Below are 13,989 nucleotides of genomic sequence, written 5' to 3'. Positions count from 1 at the left end.
TTTGGTGCTCCAGCCTTTTGTCCAAATAAGGTAACTTCTGGCTCCCAAAAACAAAACATGGTCACAGGCCCCCTGGGACTGTGAGGATACATAAATCCAGCCATAAATGGCCATTGGGAAATATAATAAATCTATATACAGTCATGTAAAGAAGAAAGTTTTCAGACAACTGTATTAGATGAGTCTTTTCTGCTAAGAGGTAACATTTTCAGTTCAGTTGGAGCCCTGAGGAGATGTCACTGTGTCACTCTGTCAAATGTTCAGCAAATCCTTGAATTTAATGCAGTTACTCTGGCGTATTTACAGAACGGATTACAGTGGATATGATTTACAGATTCAGACTCAAATAGCATAAAGTCTGGGGTGCGGAAACAGCTTCTCTTTGTTTGTTTATAAAGGAGAGGATGAAGCCACTGATTGAAACTGGAGAAAGGGGGGACAGAGCGAGGGAGAGAGAAAGCTGAGGGGAGGATACAAAAAGATTAAAAGGGACAGAAGATAAAACATGACAAATTAGGGCCTCATCTGTTTGTCTTTGATCTTCAAAAATTCTCAAAGGAGAAATTTGTTTTCTGCCTAGCAACCCCAGAAGAAGGCCAATTAAGAGTTTATCTTGACTGGTAATGGCTAGCTTGAGAAGAGATGGTTTTACTGGCTGAAATATGTGTGTATGCACACACACACACACACACACACACACACACACACACACACACACACACACACACACACACACACACACACACACACACACACACAGACTTCCTTTAACTCCAAGGCCAGAGCCCATCCTGCTGTTATGTTATCATGCTGTACTAATTGTAGTGACTTACAGGGCGATGGAAATATGGTAGACACACACAAAAGCATGCACTGATTCACAAAGTCCAATGCACACACATTTACACAAATCATTTCTTTTTATAGGCAGATTGACTGATTAAAGGTTTTAGCTGAAGGATGAATAAAAACATAAAAGCTCTCAGATCAACTCGGGTCATCCAGACTGGGAGGAGAATGAGAATGATTACAGAGGAGAAGAAGAAGAGACAATGGGCAGGAAAAAAGAAAGAGACAGCAGTTGTAGAAAATATAAGAGAGACCATAAGGGGTGGGGGTGGGGGGGGATGAATTAGAAGCAAAAAGCAAAGAAGGAAAAACCGAAAAGAAGAGTGGGTCGAGTTTTGTGTGAGACCAACTCCCTCCTCTGCAACTCGGTCCCAAAAGTCCCGGCAATCCCCCCCATGGCTGTTTGGATAAATGTGTTTGGCAGATGTGGTGGTCGCTATCAGATCTGATCAGCAGAAATCAAGAAGAAATTAGGGCTGACTCGAACAGACGAGGCTGTTGCTTAAAAAAACATTATACTGAAGAATGAGGAAAGAGTTTAGTGTGAGAAAATGGATGTGAGAAACCAAGTGAGCCAGAGTGGGAACCTGGCCTGGAAAAGACAGAAGAGGGCATGTGTGAAAGGAAGACTTAAAAATACCAGCCAGTCTTATATAATGAATAGCTTTTACATGTGACTGCGCCTGCACTTTGTTTACTTGCTTAGCTCTCTTGTTGTTTACATACAGTATAGCCTTAGCCTGTCTGATATAAGATATGCTAAAACAAGGATTTTAGATTCATTTGTTGCAAATCTGAGCAGTAAGTCAGTAGCTTGAATCTCTAATAGTTGCTTTTTATTGCCTTCAGTGTTTTCCTTCATGCACCATTATGAAAATATGTCTCTAAAGGAAACTATGGAGGGGATCTCTGGAAGTGTTTACACAGCCACTGTTGTGTTTCTGCACTCTATTTAAAGTCTGTACAATTACATATTAAGGGACACAATGTTTTGGTAATCCCATATTATTTAAGCCTTTGTGAGTACATCGATGTGTAGTGTTTGTGGCTTTCTTTCTCATTGGTGGGATCATTTGGATAAACACGAGTTGGTGGGCAAAGCAAAGGGTTTGTTTTGAATGGGTGTCATTTTACGGCGGACATATGTTGTTTCAAACAACAGAACGTTAATGTTGCAACGTCTGAGGCATGCACACACACACACACGGGCAGACCATGTCCTTCTATGGTGGCGAAAGGGTCTCAGAGTCTTGAGAACATGAAGTGGTGAATCATTGTTTTTTTCCACAGACATACAAGCAGCAAGTTCTTTTTTCTTCTTTTTGTTGTATCCTGTCTTGTGTTGGTTGTTAAACTGCTCGGCTGATGAAACAGGACACACAAAGAAGTGAACTGAAATCAGTGCAAAGACTCTCCTTTGAATTCTTTCTTGTGTGTTTTTTCCCTTTAGATGAGCCAGACAATCAAACCCAAGTCGTCAGTTTTGTTGTTTTCTCTGTTTGTTAGCACTCGGGTCACATACACATTACAAATCTGCGTCACATATGGATTTCAAAATGCTAACCTAAACTAAAACCCAGTGAAATCATCAAAAATTCAGGAAAGGTGGCGCGACAGTGTGAATGAATCAGTTCTTGTTTCTCAAGACGGGACTTTTGGAAAGTGCAAAATATTCATGACAGCATCAAAGTTTCAACGTAAAGTTGTTGCTTTGATTTAAAGACCCCGCAAACAATTTGAAGCAGGAGATGATTTTATCTGTGTTTTCATTAATAAATTTAGAACTTGTATGCACGTATACAGTGCACACAGTATATGTGCATATACAGTATATGTGCATATACAGTATATGTGCATATACAGTATATGTGCATATACAGTATATGTGCATATACAGTATATGTGCATATACAGTATATGTGCAGTTAGCAGCAAACTCAGTCAAGTCCATAAACCCAAAACAACATGTAAGGTTTTCTGGTGTTTCTGCTCTTTCTGTCATTGAGCTGAAGTTGGATGAAGAAGACAGGAATTAATAATAACTAATGATTAAATGCAGAGAGGTGTATAAACACATAGTGGGTGAAGAAGAAACACCCAGTGCATCATGGGAATCCCCCAGCAGCCTACACCTATTGCAGCATAACTAAGGGAGGATTCAGGGTCACCTGGTCCAGCCCTAACTATATGCTTTAGCAAAAAGGAAAGTTTGAAGCCTAATCTTGAAAGTAGAGATAGTGTCTGTCTCCTGAATCCAAACTGGAAGCTGGTTCCACAGAAGAGGGGCCTGAAAACTGAAGGCTCTGCCTCCCATTCTACTTTTAAATACTCTAGGAACAACAAGTAGGCCTGCAGAGTGAGAGCGAAGTGCTCTAATAGGGTGATATGGTACTACAAGGTCCTTAAGGTAAGATCGGGAATTGTTCAACAGAAAAAATGAAGATGCCACTCGGTATTTTTTGCATGCTGAGTCAGGCGGACACCAGACAGCTTTGCACTTGCACAGCTTTGCCACTGGCTTTGCAAACCTCTGCACATCATAACCCATCTGTGTGCACCACACACTACAACCCAGGGGTGAAACAGAAGAGGCAGACCACACACTACCAACGTAAGGACGGTGCAAGAGCTGACAGAAATGCTGCAACATGGGGAGTCAGAATGCTGCAGTCGGGAGATGCAACACGTCTTCCTGAACAAGAAGCAGAAGAAGAAGCTTCTCCCTTATTTTCTTGGTGATCACAGGGACGAGTCTCCTCACCGGAAGAAGATCAACCTCTTTTTGAAAAGCTCAGAGATGCTGCATGAACGTATTCACACAGCTGTAAACATTATAAAAACCAGCACTGCTGCTTTTCTGGTTAATTCTGTAAATATTTTAAAAGCGCCAGAGTCTAGAATGGGGGAAGTAGTTAATTAGTGCTGTGCTGTTGTACCCTACTTTAAACCTCATTTATCCAAATTAAAAGTCCTTAACTAAACAAGACTGGTTTGTAACTGATATGAGTTTGTAGGCTGTACAGCTTAGAGCCTTTTCCCCCTCTTTAAAAACTCTGTTCAATGAAATATGACCAGATCTTAGAGCCAAATGCCAAATGGGGTACAAAGTAAATCGAATTTTAAACAGCTATTGAAAGCCAAAGTGAAAGAATAACTTCTGGGCTCATCATTCTTGCATTGCGGTTTCGAGGTCCTTGATATCGCAAAGTGAAGACCCCACAATAATACAAAGGAAGCACTTGGATTAAAGTACACACAGGTTCACTGTCACAGGCAAACAGTTTGAGTTAGCACTGAGCAGAAATATAAAAGCAGAATGACTAATCCCTCTATGAGGGAGTTGAATAAAACTCTATAATGCTACGATCACAAAAGGAAAGGAGTCGTATGTACAGTGTAAAACCAACGTCTGTGACTAGTGACCTGTCCACAGCCACCCCCGTGACAACCCTGAGATGGGTAAGCAGTTTGGAAAATGGATGAATGGATGCCAGCTGGACCAGGAGCTGGTGCCTGGTGAGAAAAAGCGTTCTTTGTTTTCTCCTTTTAACTTCTAGCTCAAACATGCAGTACTGCAGCTGTACCTTAGCGAGCTGTAATACATCTCAGCTGAGTTTTCTGTCATGTGGCATTTGTCCATTCTAATTTCCACGTCTCTCTACACGCCACATTATTAGGCAGATTAATAAAGACCCAAAGGAGAGTGGGCTGCATAGGCTAACAGTCACTCTTCTGTTCTGATATGAGATTAGATATTTGGGGGCAGGTCACTGCACAACATCAAAGAGCCGACCTGGTATATCTGCCCCGGTTCAGTGGACAGGTAGTCTGTCCCAATAACGCTGCCCGTCTAGAGACATAAAAGGAACGTAGTCCTCCTCTCAGGCTCGTCTACTTACTGCACACACACATATCGCTCTCTGTTTTCATGGAGTAGTAGGTTTGAATCCCCCTCCTGGGCTAAGACACGATCATTTGGAGTCCAAACACAATTCAGAAGGAGACTTTCATATTTATTTGCACAAATGTTTGCCCAGTTATTACATAATTCATCCGTTCATGAATCAGCTCTCTTATTTTCATGATGTGTTGTCATTCATTCCTTTTTTCTCACCAAACAAGGATTTTATGTTCTGTTTATGGCATATCCAGATGTCTCCAGATGTCTCCTTAAGAAGTAAAATGCGAACAAACACACTGATCTGATGTCAGCAGAAACACACACTACCTATCTCTCTTTGTATCCCATCCCTCGCTCGCTCCACTCAAAACAGCTGATGTCTTTCCAATACTACTGCAGGAGCTGCGTAGAGAATATGGATCTCCCAGTGTGTTTCCATTCACTGGTTTCCACTCAGGCCAGACTGACTCATGCAGGTTATGACATAACACACCGACTCAGAGAGAGGAGGAAAGGAAACAGAGCTGCAGTATCGTTTTATACTTCTTTCTCTCAAAAACCAAACGTATGACAGAGAGTACTGAAACAGTGCCACAATGCCAGACTGCAGGACCAAAACTCGACTCTAACATCATTAAAAGACCAGCTCACTCATATTACAGGACGTACCCTGTGATACTCGCTTCTAGAGGGGTTTTCCTCACAGATGCTTTAAATCCAGGGTTCTCAGACTGTGGCAAGCCTTGATAACATCTTACAGAGCCTCTCTTCCATTCAAAGCGAAGGAAGCTTGTAGTAGAAAGTGCTCTGAGTACGAGTCCAGTTCCTCATAATCCACTACACTTTTCTTCAGTGTGGGCAGCAAGCCTCAGGAGCACGCTTAATGCTTTTCAGCAGCTTACTGAGAAGCTAGTGGAACTCATGGGTGTGGGATCAAGAGCTGGTGTCGGGTGTTTCCTTTCCCTTTTTATTAACCCTTTAGCTTTAATTTTTACAGGTAGCTGCCACTGTGTCACGAACATGCAGCACTAACACTAACAGCCACATCACTAAATGTTAAATGAAGCCGAGCAGCTATAAACTAGAAAAAAATGAAAGAATGAATGAAATGAAGAAAGCCCACCATCCTCTGAACAGACACACTACAAAGATGAAGAAACAGTTTGATGTGTCCGTTTTCCTGTGTAGCACTCAGCCATGTGCTGGATCTGTAAACTGGCACCCAGTCATTAAAAACACTTCCTGCTTCCAGTTAATGCTTCAGTCTCTTCGATTTCTGTTTGATGTGAATACAACAGAGCGAATGCACTTTTTGTGGCATTTACAGCTCTGAAAGAGGACATTTGATATAAATTCAGCATGAATGGCTGATCAGACACACAGCACTGTTTGCTGTAACAATTCTTCTATCGACCTGTGAGACAAGCATGTCTGCAGTAATCCATACTAATGTTAATCTCAAGTACAGAGCAAAGTGACTGCATGGGGTAATCCCTGCGTAAAGCTGCCTTTCCAGCAGCAATTTGTAATGCAACAAGTTGTCGTGAATGTTTCTGCTCTGCTGTGGATGACAGATGGAAAAATGATGAGGTGTCTTTAGCCTCCGGCCCAAACCTTGAGGGTCCCTTGTAGACTACATTGTAGTCGTGATACTTTGCGCGCACACACACACACACACACACACACACACACACACACACACACACACACACACACACACACACACACACACACACACACACACACACACACACACACACACACACACACAGAGCCCTTCCAAAAACATCTCCATCTGTAGTTATGTGCCTCTAATTAGAACATGACTGTGTATGACTCACACATCAGAGAGAAGTCATCATTTCCCAGCTCTCCTGAATTTCCATGCCCTCTGTGCTTAGTAACTGTTTCTCTACAGCATTGCAGTGACTCAACAAAACATATCTGGAAGGCTGTTGGAGACTTTTCCTTCTTCGATTTCATTGCTTTGTCTTGTTTTTGCACTTTTTCTTATCCCTCGTTTCTTCATTTCTCTGGTTCCCCTTTCTGGTTCCCTGTTCTGCATTCGAGTTATGACTTAGGAATTCCTCACCACTGTTATGGTGTAACCATGGCAACCCCAGTCTGAATATCCCATGGTAACTAGATTAATGCCTCATATAAGTCTCACAATATTAGTTATTTTTTATTCCCTTTAAATGTTAAATTTGGAAAACAGTCTCCTGTTATCTGTTTTTTTTTTTTTTTCAAAGTTTTAGTTTCGAAAAGAAACATAAAAAACATTTTTTATGTGAGGGAAAGGTCATTAAAGCATTGGTCAGAAACTAGTACATACACATGCAAATGTGCAGATTAAATACGAGTAGGTCGGAGAGGGGACAGCAGGGTGAGACAGGTCACTCTGTGGGGTAATACGTCTTGGTTAAGCTATCCAAAGAGCACATTGTCCATTCAGCCTCTGATACATGCTAATATTTATCAAGTTACCAAGAAGTTAACAACTCAGAATAAGCTTTCCCCTTCCAGTGACCACAAGGAGACGTAGAAAGAAAAGAACCGTCATCTAGGAAATATCATGTATTATGTGGAAAACTTGATCTGGAAAGTCCAGAAAGGTTTTACTTTTACGTTCACTCGCTGCTGTCCAACTTTCAGGCTCCTGAAAATAAATGTTCCTTTTTACAGGGAAACAGTCCTTCTGAGAAATCCCTTTAAGTCCTTCTCAGCTGCAGGATAAAGCTGATGTTTTGCATGGGTGACCAAAAACACCAAAACTACATAGATAGCTATGTACAGGTAGCTTTTTATGGTTAAATGTATTTATCTGGAAACGTTAAACATTTTCAGTGTACCTACTTGACTGGTGGGGTCAATAACACATTATTCATGAATATTTATAGTGGTTTAATGAAAAGAGCCACTGGAAAACAGCATAATTCACTCCTCACTGTTAATGCTTGACAAAGATCTGCAAAAATATTTCAATCTTGAGATTAAGTTTGAACACCGGCGCTGTAAACAACAGGCTTTTATGGTGGTGTTAGGACACAAATCACATCTGTCTGTGAGGTCTTCCAGCTGCAACACACACACACACACACACACACACACACACACACACACACACACACACACACACACACACACACACACACACACACACACACACACACACACACACACACACACACCAAAAGACACCAGACCCCCTTGTGACTCTTGTAACTTCCTCCCATCCAGCATCAGTTCCCTGTGGGGGTCCACAGCCCACTGGATTATGGGCTGTCACCAAGAGATAAACCGAATGCTGCAGTGGTGACATCATCTGTCTGTTTGTTTGTTGGGTTGTCACTGGGGAATTGAAGAGATGGGATAAAGGAAGGAGGAGGGATTGGAAGCCAAAGAGAAAAGTGGAGTTTTGGAAAAAGAAGGAGAAACATGGAGAAAGAGGAAGTTTAATAAAACAGCAGACATTAAAAAATTCCAGAATAAGCAGCTTTAACTCACTTTGTCTTCTGAGTTGGTTTAGCCCTCAGTAAGTGCACTGAATAACCAAACACTCACAGTTTGCACTTCCTCGTCGTTTGCTTTCAGAGGACAGCTGCTTAGTCTGGATGGACTTTTCAATTAACTGCAGCTCACATCTGTGTATTATTCTTAGAAGTTAACAGTAACGTCCTTACCAACAGGATTATTTTGACTCTTAAACCTCTGAAAGCTGTTGTGCTCAGGATTTCACAAAGGAAAAATGTATCCAAATGCATCTTCTAATCTTTCATGGTTTTATCCAAAGAAAAAAAAGAAAAAGAAAACTCAGATGTACAGAAAAAAGTATTTATAATCAGTTAATCAGATAAATATTATTAAGTGTCATGTGATAGTTAATGCATAACTTAACTCGCCTTCAGAAACAGTAAATAATGCAGAAATTTCACTGAACCAAAACATCAAAGTGAGACCTTGAAAGCATCACATTACTGTGTTATCTGTCAGCTTTAAAGGTAATAGGAGGTCATTCTGTTTGAAATTAACCAACCAGAGTTTTAACACTGTTTTCACTAAAGATGTAATTTACATTTGTAAACATACAGAACTACAGATTATGAAACATTGTTCATACAGTCCATAATCTCAATGCTCAATGTTGGTTATAGAAAATCATGCTGAATAAAAACAAGATTTTGGCTTTAGACTATCATCAGTCATGAGGGGTCAAATATGCTGGAAAAATACATTCAAAGGCATAAAATCTCCTTATGTACTTCAACTTCATGTTTCTTAGTATGTAATAAAACTTTATTTACTAAGTTATTGCACAAAAATACAAGCAGTGAATGATTTTTCATTGAATTACCCTAAAAACATATGAAGAAAGATCCCTAACACTTGGAAGAGGAACGGAAAGAAAATCTAGGAAATATTACGTATCATGTGCGAAAGCCACCTCATCTGGAAAGTCCAAAAACATCTGGTGGGGATGTTCACCTGCTAGTGCCCTTTTACTTTTACACTTCTAAAGTGTTCCAGGTTTTTCATGTGATGGCACTTCTGAGAAAACCCTTTAACCCCTTCTCAGCGTGTTACAGGTCGAGGACAAACTGCCCTAAACACTAAAACAACGTGGCTACATGGTTACCTGTCTAGCTTTTTAACTACAATCGTATTTACCTTGAAACATTTAAAATGATCTTTAGCTACATCATGCACATCTGTGCAAACCTTGAGCCTGTTTTCGTTCAGTTCATTTTGACTTTTTCATTCTGTTTAACCAACTGAATTATGATTGTACAGCATACATCATTATTAATGACTTTAAAAACCAGGAAATGGGTGGACTTTTGAATCACTTCAGTCTTTGTGATGAAGTGTTGAAGCCTCTATACCGTCCTTTAAGCTGCCATGGCTGAGCCCTGTTAGCTCCTCCTTAGTGATCACCATGGACTACACCTCGTAGTCGTCCTTTGTGATGAGTATCAGTTCAAATAAATGTGTTTGTTTTTCTTCATGTTTGACCATCTGTGTCTGCTACTTTCACCAGACCCTGTGTGTCACACTTTCCAAGTGGGTAGGACGACAAAAACAGTGTGTATCCCCATGACTGTAACAGTGGATGTGGTCCATGAGGTGTATATGACACATTAGCATGTTTCCTGCCGCTTGTGCTAATCCGGTGGTTGTGGATCTGAATCATTCATATCTACGGTGCCCTGAAGCTCGTGGTGGTGGAGATGGTGGAGGCCATTTCGCTCTCACGCTCTCTCGGGTTGTCATGTAGTTTTCCTGCACGTCTCCGCTGCGTTTGAGTTTACACAGAAAGGGTAGATATCAGCCTCTCCAGGGGGGTGCCACCCACATATAATCCACATTATTACAACCACTTTCATTTGCTTGTTTGAACCAGGCATCTTATATGTGTCTAAAACCCAAGAACAGTCAAATAAATGAGCAAACACACTGTGGGAAAAATAAAATGATGTTTGATGTTGATGTATTTACATTTGTGACAGTTCACTACTGAAAATACTAAGATTGCAAAAGTAAGATCCAAATTTAAAACCTTTGCTGGAGGATCGCAGCACAATAATTACTCAGCTGCAGATATTCATGGTACATTTCAACCCAGATCTGCACAGGTACAAATCGTGAGATCTGAAGATATCCAAAACTAACAGAAGTGAGAAACGTGTTGGGCCTGAGCGTCTAATCACTCCATCTTCCCTTAGACTGTGAAATCATCTCCCCGGAGGAGAAGGAAAGCCGGAGGAGTAGGAAGGAAAAAGAGATGAAGGCAAGAGGCTGGAAACAAAGAAAAAATGCTAAGAGAGACTTTAAGTGAATTTTTTTTGTATAATTCAAATTTTTAAAATGAAACAGGTACTTGGGTCTGTGTACATACAGCATGCTACTAAACAATATGTAAAATGGCACTAAAAACTAGAACGAGTAGAATAAATATAAAAACCAAGTACTAAAATATAAATAACTGATCTTAATACATGTACAATATTATACAACGTGTTCAGGGAGCAGCAGCAACGATTCACAAAGCTTATGTTCAATAAGGCGTGTTGTCGAGGTCCAAGGTTATATATGAATTACATAAAATCTACAGTATTGTACATTTAGTGCACACAACGCTTTAAGACCTACTGAGAGTAAAAAGGTGAATGTGTGTAGAAATGTGTAGCTGTCACAGACGATTATAGGTTCATTTCTGTGTCATCGTGCCTTCGTGCCACTCCTTTCTCCTAACGACTGTGCAAAAAGAAAAAACTTTCCTTTCTGATGTGTCATTGCCAAGTTTGTGGATGGATGAGCACAAAAATTGTTACAGACATTCATACTTTCTTGCTTGAGTTCGTTTTATTGTGAAAGGTGATCTCCAAAAAGTCTGGACAAAATAAAATCATTTAGAAATAATCACACACACACAAAACTCCAGGCAGGAGGACAGAAAGGAGCTCCTAACTCTCAAGAATCTTTGTTTAGAGCCAAAGGAGACTCCTCTGAGACATTACAGTAGTATGCAAGGAATGACCGTTGCTCAAGACACACTAACGCACTTAATGATTATAAGAAAGAAGGAGGCAGAGAAGAAAGAACGATTGCCTGCACAAGCAGACGGCACCAAAAGGCTATCGGACGAGCGTGCCGACAGAACGAAGGAGAAGGAAACAGGAAAAGCTGGATGGGAATGTGCAGTTGCTTTGCAGAGACTTTGCAGCTGTGACCTCTTTCCTCACACTTGTCCTCCTTCTCAAAATGATCATTGTGCATGTGTTGTGTAATGCATTCATAGAGTTACAGTATGCTTTCCACACGTCAGCATTAACCCTCTATTTGCACTTCCCAAATTTCTCAACTCTATATTCACTTTTATTATCAGCTCTCACAACTCCCCCGCTGCCTTGAGCTTATTCATATCGTCTGCAGAAGACTGAAATCTTCTGGAAAAATATTCCAACCTTCCTTCTTTCGCTTTTACACTTTCCAACTTTCGTTCACCTTTTTCTTGACTTTTTATGCGCTCTCACAGTGCTTCCACTTTCCTTCAGTGCAGGATGTTTGCTAACATCAAGATCTCATGTAGTCTGCTCTGGTTTCTGCAACCTTTCAGCTAAATCCAAGATGAAAAGATTAAACAGCTTACAGTGTTTCATATGCTTTATAATACAAACTGTATACTTTTACAAATAAAAGGAGGTTCGGTGTCTGTATCCATGCTTTCCTTTATTCCACAGGTCACATAATGGAAATATTTACTGAAATTCTGGTCATCCTTGTTAATTTGCTTTTAATAGCAAATTACCCTTTGAAACCAGTCACTTTAACCGTAACAATGTAAATGCATTGAAATGCAAAGCCACATTGGGCATTTGGTTTGCACAATAACAAGATAATGATGTTAGGTTGGATTTCCAGCTTCTTCATCGTCACTCATCACAGCAGAGCAGTAGCAGGAAGAGATTAGGTTAACCAGAGATGGGTCACTCAAGTGAGGGGGCCCACAGGTTGAATTACTGCAGTACATAAGTTGATTTTGGGGGGGGGGGACGTTTTATGAAAAACAAAAAACAAAAAACCAAAAGTGGATTATTAAATTAAAAGTTGTGTTTTAGATGAAAAAAGTAACCACAGAGCGGAAGCATTCCATTTATTGTTGGCAGTTTCCTATGGTTAGCCTCAGTTTGGTGTGTAACAGCATTTTAATGTCACATAATTATCTCACTGCATAAGGTTGGTTTAAAGATGATTAGCTCATTACGCTGGCATGATTAGATGACGCATGTTGTTTTCCTGTCCTTTGCTACACGCCTGAAGTTGTTTGTTCCTCTGCTTTAAACATTTTTATGGTTTTCTGTTGTCACGAGTTGTACGTTAAAGAAGAAAGAACGAACAGCTCGCCATCCCAAAGGCATACGCAGAGATGAAGAAGCACAGCGCATCGTGTTGTCGGTCAGTAACCAAAAACACATGTGAGGCTTTCTGCGCCCAGGAGCGATCTTTCCTCAGTTCTTCAGAAACACTGGATTCAGCACATGGGATAGGATGACCTATGTGTCTGCTGACATACAGTGACTCAGACTTTTATGCTGACAGTTGTTGAATCTTTTTCATATTTCTAAATTTTTGAAAAGAAAATATGTTTGCGGGTATGCAGCACACTCCGACAAACTTCCCCTGCATGAGACAAAACGGGCACACTGTGGTGCATCATAATCAGTTCCCCTGTAACTAATCACTGTCTCCTGGTGTGAAGCAAGTGCTCAATAAAATGAAGTGTTACGACAGATGTCACAGCAGAGCCAAATGATGCCAACATAAAATCTCTCTAACGCCTCAAAAATGTGCCCAGATTTCCTCACGCACATAACATCGCAGTCAGAGCGCCTTCGCTCACATTTCACCGTGGCTTGATTGGCTTAAATTACCAGCTGGCTGACGATTAATCTGCTTTACTGCTGTAACTGTTGAGCTCATGACATTGCAGAGGAAATAATGACACCCAGTGAGCTGTTTTTCATTTCTAGCAGGGCCTGGAGCGTAAAGTACACCCATGTAACTCCAGTCTTTGTACCATAAAGGTGTCTGCATTTATATTTCAGGACATGTCCACATAAAAGCTAACTTTGCGCAGCACAACTGCTTTCGAATCAAAGCTGTTAATGCGGTTAATATCCTAAGCTGGAGACCTGGGTGCAGTTAACTATGAAGGGCTTTCCTTTTATTAAACCATTAACTTTGGTGACGTTGAATAAGTTTCCAGATTCTAATTTCACTGTAAAACCCCACAAATGTCTGATTCACTTAGAGTTTTTTTCTTCTAAAGGCAGGTATCCATTTGCAGAGCTGCCTGGCTTTTCTCACTCCCCGTTAGCAATCCCCAAAAGAAATAAGCAACTCCTGGTCAGATGTAATCCACTACTCATGCTTTTTATGAGTTCGACCGAAATCGAATCCAATCAAAAACCAATGAAATGTAAAAGAATCAAGAGGATGGACGGTGGGTGAGACAGAATGGCAAACCTCTGGATTTGCACATTACAGAAGTTAGCTTGTATCACAGTGGACTCATTTCAATAAAACACCTGGACATAAACACTTTCCAGACACTGAAACTGTAGGCTACTGGAGACTTTCCAGACACTGACGCCATGTGACCTAATTCCTGCAGATCGCTGCTGAGACTGTATAAAACCTATATGCCAAAACACTGCACTGCATCAGTGTCCTGCAGT

Source organism: Oreochromis aureus, linkage group 16 (assembly GCF_013358895.1).
Source record: "Oreochromis aureus strain Israel breed Guangdong linkage group 16, ZZ_aureus, whole genome shotgun sequence".
NCBI classification, from domain to species: Eukaryota; Metazoa; Chordata; class Actinopteri; order Cichliformes; family Cichlidae; genus Oreochromis; species Oreochromis aureus.
This window is presented reverse-complemented; position numbering follows the sequence as displayed.